At 30.3% G+C, this 11023-nt stretch overlaps 1 long non-coding RNA gene across 1 annotated transcript; it reads left to right on the forward strand.

Moving 5' to 3' along the window:
- The first annotated feature begins 2828 nt into the window (after positions 1-2828).
- LOC140921054 (uncharacterized) lies at positions 2829-8366 on the forward strand. The gene is made up of 2 exons (XR_012163905.1): positions 2829-7152; positions 7794-8366. It is a non-coding gene; the product is annotated as an uncharacterized lncRNA (long non-coding RNA).
- Positions 8367-11023: the final 2657 nt, after the last annotated feature.

Here is an 11023-nt window from a genome sequence, read left to right on the forward strand (position 1 = left end):
AAGAGGGAGCATTTACCTTTCTGAAATATATGTAACAACAAAGAAATAGATAGGAAGCATGGCGTGCAAGGGTACTCTTTCTTATTCTATTTATGTTTCTCATGCATGTCTACCAAATTAAACTCCTTTAAGGGAAATAGGTAAGAACATAATTCAACCAAACAATCATTAAATTCAAACTTTGTACAAGGTTGGACTTTGATTGCTGACCATTATACATTGAATCCTTAAATTAAGTCTTCATTTTGAATTCTACATTTCTATAGTCTTCTCATCCATTTAAATTAGTAAATTCCACCAATTAAATTAAAATCTAAAGACGAAACAAATAAACAAATTTCGTTTGGACGCTGTCCTAAGGTTTATTTATCTAAAAATAACAAATATAAATTAAGGAAGAAGACTTGTATTGATGTTCTTAAAAATAAAAGAGAAGTAAAGTATACACCCTTACAAAATCGGAAAAACACGAAATTTATTTCTTCAACTTCTTTTTACCAAAAAATAATTAAATAATAATTTCCTCAACTTTAGGCCTTTGAAGTTTCGTATTTCAAATAATCAGGCAAACCGACCATTATTCAAACTTCCATAAGTTCATGTACTATCCAATATCTAAAATAAAAATGTAAATATATTATATTACATCGAATTAGACATGCAAAGATAAGTTTTGATCGATAAAATAATCATTGTCTAAGCTGATATATTATTTGATATAGACTTAACTTTTAGATTTGACTTCATCTTAATTAGTTTTTGAAAGTATAGTATGATTTGTTATTCAATTTAAAGGTTTATTTCATAACATTGTATTCAAATAAGAAGTTTAATTCATTTTTTGATAAATTAACAAATTAATATATTAATGAAATTAATTTTATTTTGAGATTTAATATATTATTTTAAAGAATCTAACTTTATATATTATATCATATTTAAACTATATTTTAATAATATACCTTTAAATTGATATGTTAAAAATTAATGTATGCTGGTATGCTTTAATTATAGAAAATATTAGCAAACTTATTATTTAATACAAAATATAAAATTTAATATGAAATATTAATTAATTTATATTTACTTTGTAATCAAATTTTGAGTCTGACAAAAACTATATGTATATGTTGGTCGGCCATGACCTATTTCTATTATTAAAAAATATATTCAAATGACTATACGGTATTACCTCTATCTTTAAATGTAAAAAAATTGCCTATTTGTATAATACTATTTTCATACTATAAAAAGCCTTAATTAATTCTTCATTAATTACCTCCATTTTTAAGATAATTTTGAAAGAAAAAAAAATCATTGCTAACAAATTTAATAAAAACTATATTTTTAAGTATTGAGCATTGATCAAACATGTCTTACGTGTAGAAACAAAGGTAAGAATATTTAACACTCATTTTTTTTTTTTTTTTTATATTAGGAAGCTAGTGTACGATCAATATCTAGAAATTTATGACTATAGGTCTAACTTATATCTCATTGCTAACAAATTTAATAAAAACTATATTTTTAAGTATTGAGCATTGATCAAACATGTCTTACTGTAGAAACAAAGGTAAAAAATTTTAAACCCCCTTTTTTTTTTTTTTTTTTATATTAGGAAGCTAGTGTACGATCAATATCTAGAAATTTATGACTATAGGTCTAACTTATATCCTTAATTATATGCATTTTTTGGGGGAAAAATGTGACTCTAAATATATGTATTATTTCAATTAAATGTATTCTTTATTAATATTATATACTATTGCAGCAAAGATAAAAATACTAACTTATTTTGAAAAATTAAAAGTCAAATTTTAATACATTAATTCATTTCAAATATAAAGAGTATTTAGTAACATTCACACATAAAATTAAGATATTAAATTCCCTATCTACTTTTCATAATAAGTATGAAGAAGACTATGAGACTTATAATTAGAGATAGAGATAATATTGTAAATACTAACATTAACTACTTATATTAAATTTCAATTGTTAACGAATTTAGATTACATGTAATCACGTTAACGGTAATGTTGATCATTCGATTAAAATCAAACTATTCCAATTTTAATAAATAAAATTTAATCATAAAATCTAAATCATTTAATTCTAATTGGACGATCAACAAAATATGACTGGTACATGCATTGGGTTGTTAATGCATAAAATATGATAAAAATTGAACCTATCCCTTGAGAAGGGATAAATTTGACTACCTCAGTTTTTTTTTGGAATAAGTAAATATAATTTTATATTTAACTATCTCAATATAATATATTTAGCTACCTCAAATAAGTATTTTATTAGTAATACTTTCAATGTGTAATTATAACTAAAACATTTTTAATAGTAAAAAATTGTTAAGACATGACTAAAGAAACTAAAAATGAAGATAAATTTTTTAAAATTAATTTAACTGTTTATATTAAAAAAGATATTACTAATTATTATATATTTAATCATAGATAAATTTGATTGAAATATCTTTGAATATTACTTGGTTAATTAATATATTAACCGCCTCATAAAGTTAGACTAATTTCGCCACTAAATCTGATGATACATGCTTAACACACCCGAAATTGATAATGTAAGGAGAATCGCGTGTAAGCTTTTAATAGTTTAGAAAATAAAAATATTATTCTTATGCAAGAAAAAAAATAAAAAGTTTGATGGATAAGTGAAAACCAGAGATTTTCCGACAAACGTAATCTGATTAGTAGTTTAAGAGTGGGACCCAACATAATTCAACGGCGGCTCACGGAACGCGCGTAGCATATCACGCTATTTAAATTCTCTTTCTCACCTTTCTATCTATTTCTACCAAATATTCCTTATTCACATTCTATTGTTAACTATTTCTAGTTTCACTCTTCTTCCGGTCGCCGGAAATCTGATGCAAAAAATCACCACCGGCAGTGGCATGGTGCTGTTCTTCAGTGCAGGGTCCATTCTGATTCTGGTGGCGCTGGCAGCGTCAATAGTTGTTCTGCCGCTTATATTGCCACCATTGCCACCGCCGCCGTTGGTATTCCTTCTATTTCCTGTTGGGTTAATGGCGGCGCTATTGTTGCTTGCTTTCTCGCCGTCGGAAGCAGCCTTGTTGAAAATATAGTCTTTTAAAAGGAATTGTATAGCTGTATATATCAACATTTTCTTATTTTTGGAAGATTGTTTTTATAAAAAAGAAGGATGCATTAAATGATTAATACAACCTATCTTGTTACAGCATTACTTTTTAATGTTTTGAATTTCTTTAAATTGTTTTTTTTAATTTATTTTTACTAATTGTTGATTAGTGGTCAACATTATATATTTAATAAATTAACATATCATTATTTTTTTTTATTAATTTTTTTATGAATTTTTTTATGAAAAATGATACATACTACAAACACGTTAAATCTAATGATATTTATCGCGTAAACTAAAAATTATAGAATTTGATTTTGTTAATTCTATATGGTATAGAGTATATCAAAACTTGAGTTTATATATCGTTCATATATATGAAAGTTTATAATAGATTATATTTAATTAACAATATTTTAAAGGAATAAAAATATATTTAAAAAACATGAGTTACTTGATGTAGCACTTGTATTAGGTGTATCAACAATGACATTAATTATCAAACATATAATTAGTTATTCTTCTTCTATTTCTATTGTACTTTTCTATTTCTGTCTAGTTTGTTATTTAGTTATTCTTCTTTCTTTACATATATATAAATTCATCTCATACTTACATGTTTAAGTTGTAATACTATAATTCAGTTTTAATTTAATAAAATGACTGAGGTATTATTCTGAAAAATTGTTCTGCCTTCCTTGTTTTGATGTGGTATGAGCCCATTTTTGTTCATCTTCAATATCTATATTTCCTCTTCTTAAACCAGACTTTGCAACCAATCCCTACTATATTCACCCCAATAAAAATCCATTGTCGGTTCTTGTTACTCCTTTTTTAGATTGCAAAACTATAATTCTTGAGCTCGCATGATGAGTGTTTCATTGATCTCCAAGAACAAGCTGGCACGTTGGTCCAACCTTCATAAGCCAATTATCTCTACGATCCATGGGCCTCCTGCAATAATATGGTGCTCTCGTGGTTGCAAAAATCAATCTTGGAATGCATCGTAAATTCTTTTCTTTTGATCGATAACTGATAAAGATATTTTTACATAATCAATTTTCATATTAGTTTGTTTTTCTACTGTAACTACTTTATCTTTTTTATCTCTTTGAAGTTAGTATGTTATCTGATAATTGATTGTAAACATTTTGTATAAATAGCTTTTTGCTATCTCTTTTTTAATTAGAAAACAATTTCTATTATTCCATAAAACAAATTTTTCTTACCTTTATCTTTTATTCCCTTCTTCTCATTTCTTTGCTATATTTTTTTTTCTTCTTCTAATTCAATGGCAGAATTTCAAGACCCACAATAAAATCATCCTCCTTTTGTACCTCCTTTTCCTCCAAATCCCGACCCTACTAATCACTTCTATATTCATCCAAATGAAAACCCTTCTCTTGTTTTGGTTTTCCCAGTCTTTGATGGTTCGAATTATCAAGCATCCATGTACATTTCTTTAGAGATGAAGAACAAATTATGTTTGATTGATGGCACAGTAAAGAAACCAGATTCCCAAGACTCAAATTTTTCGTTTTGGAAGTGTTGCAATACTCTCGTTATGTCTTGGCTTTATCATTCGACTCTTGAGATTGTGAGCAACATTTTATGGATCGACGAAGCTTCTTCTATTTGACAAGAACTCAAAAATTGGTTTTCTCGAGGTGACTTTGTTAGAATCTTTCAAATCATTTCAGATATCTCCTCCATCAAGCTAGACGATTCTTCGTACAACCTATTAAAGAATATGAAGAAAATCTTCGACGAGCTCTTCAATTTCCACCCTATTTTGTCGTGTACCTCTTCGTTAATTGGTTATTGCGACACCTTCACTAAGGTATCTTAATATCGAGATCACGATCTTATTTTGTATTTTCTACAAGGTTTCAATGACAACTACTATGCAGTTCGTTACCAAATTCTTTTTCTTGATCCTCTCCCTCCTCATATAAAGAATTTTTCCATGATTTTGCAACAAGAACGTCAATTGAACATTGGAAACATTGGAATTTTTCCTGATTATACTATTTTGGCTATTGACACTCGTAATTCATCTGCAAAATCCTTTCTTGGTAAACCTAAACAAAATTCTAAACCCAATTTTAGAAAACATCATAACCCTAGATTATGCACTAATCGCAAGAAAATAAATCATACATTTAATAAGTGTTTCTTTCTCCTTGGTTTTCCTCCTAAGTACCAAACCAAGAAGGTTTTTAATAATATTGATTATGTATCTCAAGATGATGCTTCCTCTATATCATCTTTCACTAAAGAGAAAGTTTAAGGTTTGCTAGCTCTTCTTCCCTCCTCTGCTTCTTCTTCCAATTCTTCTCATGTTTCCACCTTGGTTAGTAATTACAACTTGCAATTTGCATCATTTGATTCAGGTAATACAAAAGGTAAATTTTTCCTTATTTGGATATTAGATTATGGTGCCACATATTATTTTACCACTTCTTTATCTTTTTATACAAGTTAAAATCTATAAAACCTATTTATGTTGGACTTCCCAATGGTAATTTGACTTCGGCTTCTTATAGTGGCACTATGGTTTTGAACAATTCAATTACCTTATACAATATTGTTTACATTCCTATGTTTTCTTTTAATATTGTTTATGTTAGTAAACTCTTTGAGTGTATACCATGTACTTTAACCTTTTCAAATACCTCTTGTGCTATTCAGAATTTGAAAATTTTGAGATGATTGGTAATGCCACTCTTTGCCATGGCCTATATGAACTAGTTATTCTTCAATCTAATACTCATGATGCTTCTAGAACCGCTCCTTCTATTCATGTTGTAGATACAATAATTCCTATTTTTCCTTTAAAACATGTTTGGCACTATTGATTAGGACACCCTTCTTCTACTTGTTATACTAATGTAACAAAGAAAAATTATATGGGCTTACCTATGATTTGTCACATTGTGATGTATGCCATTTTTCCAAGCAAAAGAAGTTATATTTTTTCTTAGTGATATTGTTTCTGATTCTACTTTTGATCTTATTCATGTTGATATATAGGGACCTATTGCTACTCCTTCTATTCATGGTCATAAATATTTTTTAACAATTATTGATGACAAATCTAGGTTTATCTAGATAAAATTAATGACTACCAAGCATAAAACTAGGAATCACATTATTTCTTTTGATCATTATGTTGAAACGCAAGTTAAAAAAAGGTTAAAATAATTCGATCTGATAATGATTGTGTTTTCTATGGTTACATTTTTTTAATGAAAAAGGATTCATCATACTTTTTATGTTGAAACCCCTCAACAAAATGTGATGGTTGAAAGATAACATCAACATATCTTAAATATTGTTAAGGGTCTTTTGTTTCAGTCTCATTTACCCTTTTCTTTTGGAGCTATTTTGTTTCACATGTTGTTCCTATTTTGAATTTGTTTACCTTCTATGAAATTACAAAATTTGTCTCCTTAGTTTTTGTTATATATTAAAGAACCTAATATTTCTCATTTACGAGTTTTTGGATCTTTATGTTTTGCTTATACTATTTCAGCTCATAGGACTAAGTTTCAATCTAGAGCTAGAAAATGTATTGTTTTAGGTCATAAAAATGGTGTCAAATGGTATATTTTATTTGATTTACACACTAAGGAAGTTTTTTTTTTTTAAGACATGTTTTTTATGAAATTATTTTCCCTTATCTTAACATTGATTATGTTATTACTAAAATTCATCATCAGCTTCCATTGTCCACTGCTTCTAATTTTTCAGATTTTTCTAATGAATTGGATATTGATGTCGATGGTGATATGTCTTCCATTTTATCCCATCCTGCTTGTCCTAATATTTCTAACAATAATACTAATATGGATGAACCTAATATTGCTTCTCATACTATCGATTTTGTTTTACCTCATCCCCCTAATTCTAATATTAGAACTTCTACTAGATCTAAAAATATCCCTGCATATTTAAATGGCTATTAATGTTCTCTTGTTCCTATTCCAAAGCCTTCTATCCACAATATTTCGGGTAATCCTCATAACCTTAATCATTTCTTATCTTATGATCATGTGTCTTCTTTGCATTGTTCTTATATTTTTGCTCTTTCTGCTAATCTTGCTATACAACTTGATTGTTGAAAAAAAAAAAGCAATGGATTAGGAAATTAATGCCTTACAACTTAATCATACTTATGAATTGATTGAATTATCCATTGATAAGGATGTTGTTGGATGTAAATGGGTTTATAAGACCAAATTAAAATCTGATGGTACTATTGAAAGACACAAGGCTAGACATGTTGCAAAGGGGTACACTCAACTTGAAGTAGTTGATTTTTTAGAAACTTTTTTCCTGTTCCAAAAATTACAATTGTCAGATTAGTTTTATCTATCATTGCGGTCAAACATTGACATTTACATTAATTAGATGTCAACAATGCTTTTTTGCACGAGGATCTCCAAGATGATGTTTATATGCAACGTCCTCCTGGTTTTGTGATGACTCCTCATCATATGCATATTTATTTTTTATTTTTTTTAGTGTTGTTTATCTTTTATTCATTAGTTAATTTAAGGAGTTATTTGATATATTTTGTTGATTTAAGTTCTTTGATTTAATTAAATGTATATGTTCTTACTTACTTGAATACGTATATGTTTTGTTTGTAGTTTTGCATTATTACTTTGTTTTGGTGCAATGCTGAATTTTGGTGAGAAATCAATATAATCTATGTGGAGTATTTCAACAATATATGGAGTTGTAGATGTTCAACTGGAGTCCAACCAAGTGCAAATGAAAGCTACGATCCATAACTACAACGTTCATGAAGACATTGGAACCTAATTCAGAATCAAAAGAGGAGACAAATGCAGAAAACGTTAAACAGAAGAAGTTGTGCGCCTAAAGCTCAATAGCTGCGCCTGGGGCGCATTTCCGCCCTAATGAATCTGTTGATTCACACTTGAAGTGCAACATCTGCGCCTGGGGCGCGTGGCACGCGACAACATACATTAAAACACATTTTTTCACTTTTTATACATCTTTTTGACTATTGGGAAGTTTGGAGACTTGTGTCATAACAGGAAAACTCTGAGACGACTGTTGTTAACACCATTAGAAGAGGTTTATCAAGAATCATTCATCAATCCTTCTTGTAATTAGACATCAAGGTCGGATTCGAAGTGAAATTCATCCTTGACATTTTTCTTATTATAAAAGATCATTTTTATTATTGTTGTTAATTTTAAATATTATTTCAATCAATTTAGGAACTTTTTTGTTCAATTTTAGTAATTAAATATAATTCGATAGTAAAACGCAATCCTTGAGTTCGAAACTCAGTATTACCGTTTTAATTATTACTTGTAACGATGCAGAACACTGACTGAAACGTTGTCAAGTTTTTGGCGCATGTTGTCAGGGATTGCCATATCACTATTGAGTATAATTTATTTACTTAATTGAAATTTTTTGCTCTGCAATAATTTCTTTTTTTTAATTTTAATTATTGATTTTTCTTTTAAAACTGTTTATTACTCACAATTTGTCTAACCTTGTATGCGAGGCCAATCCTCAGCTGAACTTCTCTTTGATCCAGAAATCGAAAAGCCTGTGAAACCAAATCGAAGGGCAGTTCGAGAAAGGAGACAAAGGGAAAAACAATTTAGTAGTGGAATAAGAGGATTTGGGAGAGTTTTTTATATTTGTAGAAATGGCTGATCTACCACCACCTAAACATACCCTCAGCAAGTATGGGAATTGAGATAGAAACCATGATCAGTTGGCAATCCATAACCAAGTGGTTACAATCAACAAGTTCGAAATAAGTCCCGCTCTATATTGAGATTTGAAAGAGATTCATTTTTCTGATAAACATAACGAAGATGCCAATAAAAATCTCACAAATGTCTTTGAACTATGTGAAAAAGTGAAGGTGGATGGTTGCTCTAAAGAAGGAAAGATGTTGAGACTATTTCCATTTTCATTGAAAGGTGATGCTAAGGAGTGGCTTAATTCTTTACCCTCCGGTAGCATCACCACATGGGATAACCTTGAAGATAAGTTCTTGGAACAGTACCCCCCCCCCCCCAGCTATGTTCGTTAGAAAAAAGCAAGAGATTTCCGGTTACAAACAAAAGAAGGAGGATCTCTTCGTGACACTTACAGGAGGTTCAAGAGTTTACTAGCAGGATGCCCTAATCTTGCTTATGACGACACTGCTCAAATGCAAATATTTTGTAATGGTTTGAAGCCTAACACTAGAATTATGTTGGATGCTGCAACAGGTGGTTCTTTGAATTACAAAACTGCATCAGAAGCACGAAAAATTATTGAGATCATGACATCAAATGAACAAATGATGTTGTATGATAGAGGTGGTGGGTCAAAAAGTGATATGCTAGAATTGAATGTTCTGGATGTTGGGTTGTCTCAAGGGAAGCTCCTATCAAAACAAATTGAAGATGTCATCGCCGCTGAGATAAAGAACTGAATGACAGCTCTAAATATACAACACTAAGTGGCCCATGTCAAATTATTGAAACATACTGGTTGTGGCTTTTGTGGGGGAGCACATAAAAATGGAGCTTGTGAAGTACCAGATGATGATGATACAAAAGAACCAAAAAAGGTGAACTTTATGGGTAACAATGGGAAGCAGAATAACTCCTAATCTAGTACGTACAATCCGGGTTGGAAAAATCATCAAAATTTTTCATGGAAAGATCAACATGGTGGATTTCAAGGTCAACAACGAGCTCAAGCAAATATCAAGCTCCATCTCAAAAAGCTTCTTGGGAGAGTGCTATTGAGAAGTTAGTAACAAGCACAAGTTCTTTCTTTGAAGAGTTAAGAGCCATCCAGAAAAGTCATTCAGCCTCAATAAAGAATTTGAAGACCCAACTGGGTCAACTTGCTCAACAAATAGCACAAAAAGCGCCCAAAAATTTGCCTAGTGACATAGTTCTGAATCCGTCAAATAATGTCAATGCCGTGACAACAAGGAGTGACAAGGTAAGTGAACCAATACCACCTAAAGCCAAAAAGAGTGGGAGTACTTCAACTTCAACCCACTCAGAGGAAATGATCACTCTAACATCAGTTGAGGAGCACATCGCTCTTGAAAAGGAGGAAGAACTCGTGGTGCAGAAAAAGGAGGCCCTGCCAAAGCTTGAAATTCGACTTCCATTCCCTTAAAGATTAAGAAATGAAGAAACTGAAAAAAAATTTGGTAAGTTTCTTGATGTTTTTAAAAAATTGAAAATTAACATTCCTTTTGCAGAAGCACTAGAGCAGATGTCGGCTTACGCCAAATTCATAAAGGAGATTCTGTTAAAGAAAAGAAAAATTGGAAGTGAAACAATGATACTTACCGAAGAGTGCAATGCTATTCTATTGAGGAAGCTTCCACCTAAGCTCAAGGATCTTGGAAGCTTATCTATTCCTTGCGCTATTAGGGATATAACTTTTGGGAAAAGTCCTTGTGATCTTGGGGCTAGTGTAATTCTTATGCCCTTTTCCATATACAATAGTTTAGGCATTGGAAGAGTCAAAGACACATAATTGATGTTATAGTTTGCGGATCATTCAATGAAACACTTATATGGGGTGGTGGAAGATGTGTTGGTCCAAGTAGATAAGTTCATTTTTCTAGTGGATTTTGTGGTACTAGACATGGAGGAAGACAATGATGTCCCTTTGATCTTGGGGAGACCATTCTTAGCAACAGGAAGAGCTATGATTGATGTGGCACATGGAATCTTAACCTTTAGAGTAAATGAGGAAACAATTACATTCAATATTCTAAAAGCCATAGAGCATTCAAACGAAAGAGAAGAGTGCCACCGAATTGAGATTTTCAATTCGACAGTCGATGAAGAAGTTGAACATCAATGACCCA

Source organism: Cicer arietinum, chromosome 7 (genome assembly GCF_000331145.2).
Source record: "Cicer arietinum cultivar CDC Frontier isolate Library 1 chromosome 7, Cicar.CDCFrontier_v2.0, whole genome shotgun sequence".
NCBI lineage: Eukaryota > Viridiplantae > Streptophyta > Magnoliopsida > Fabales > Fabaceae > Cicer > Cicer arietinum.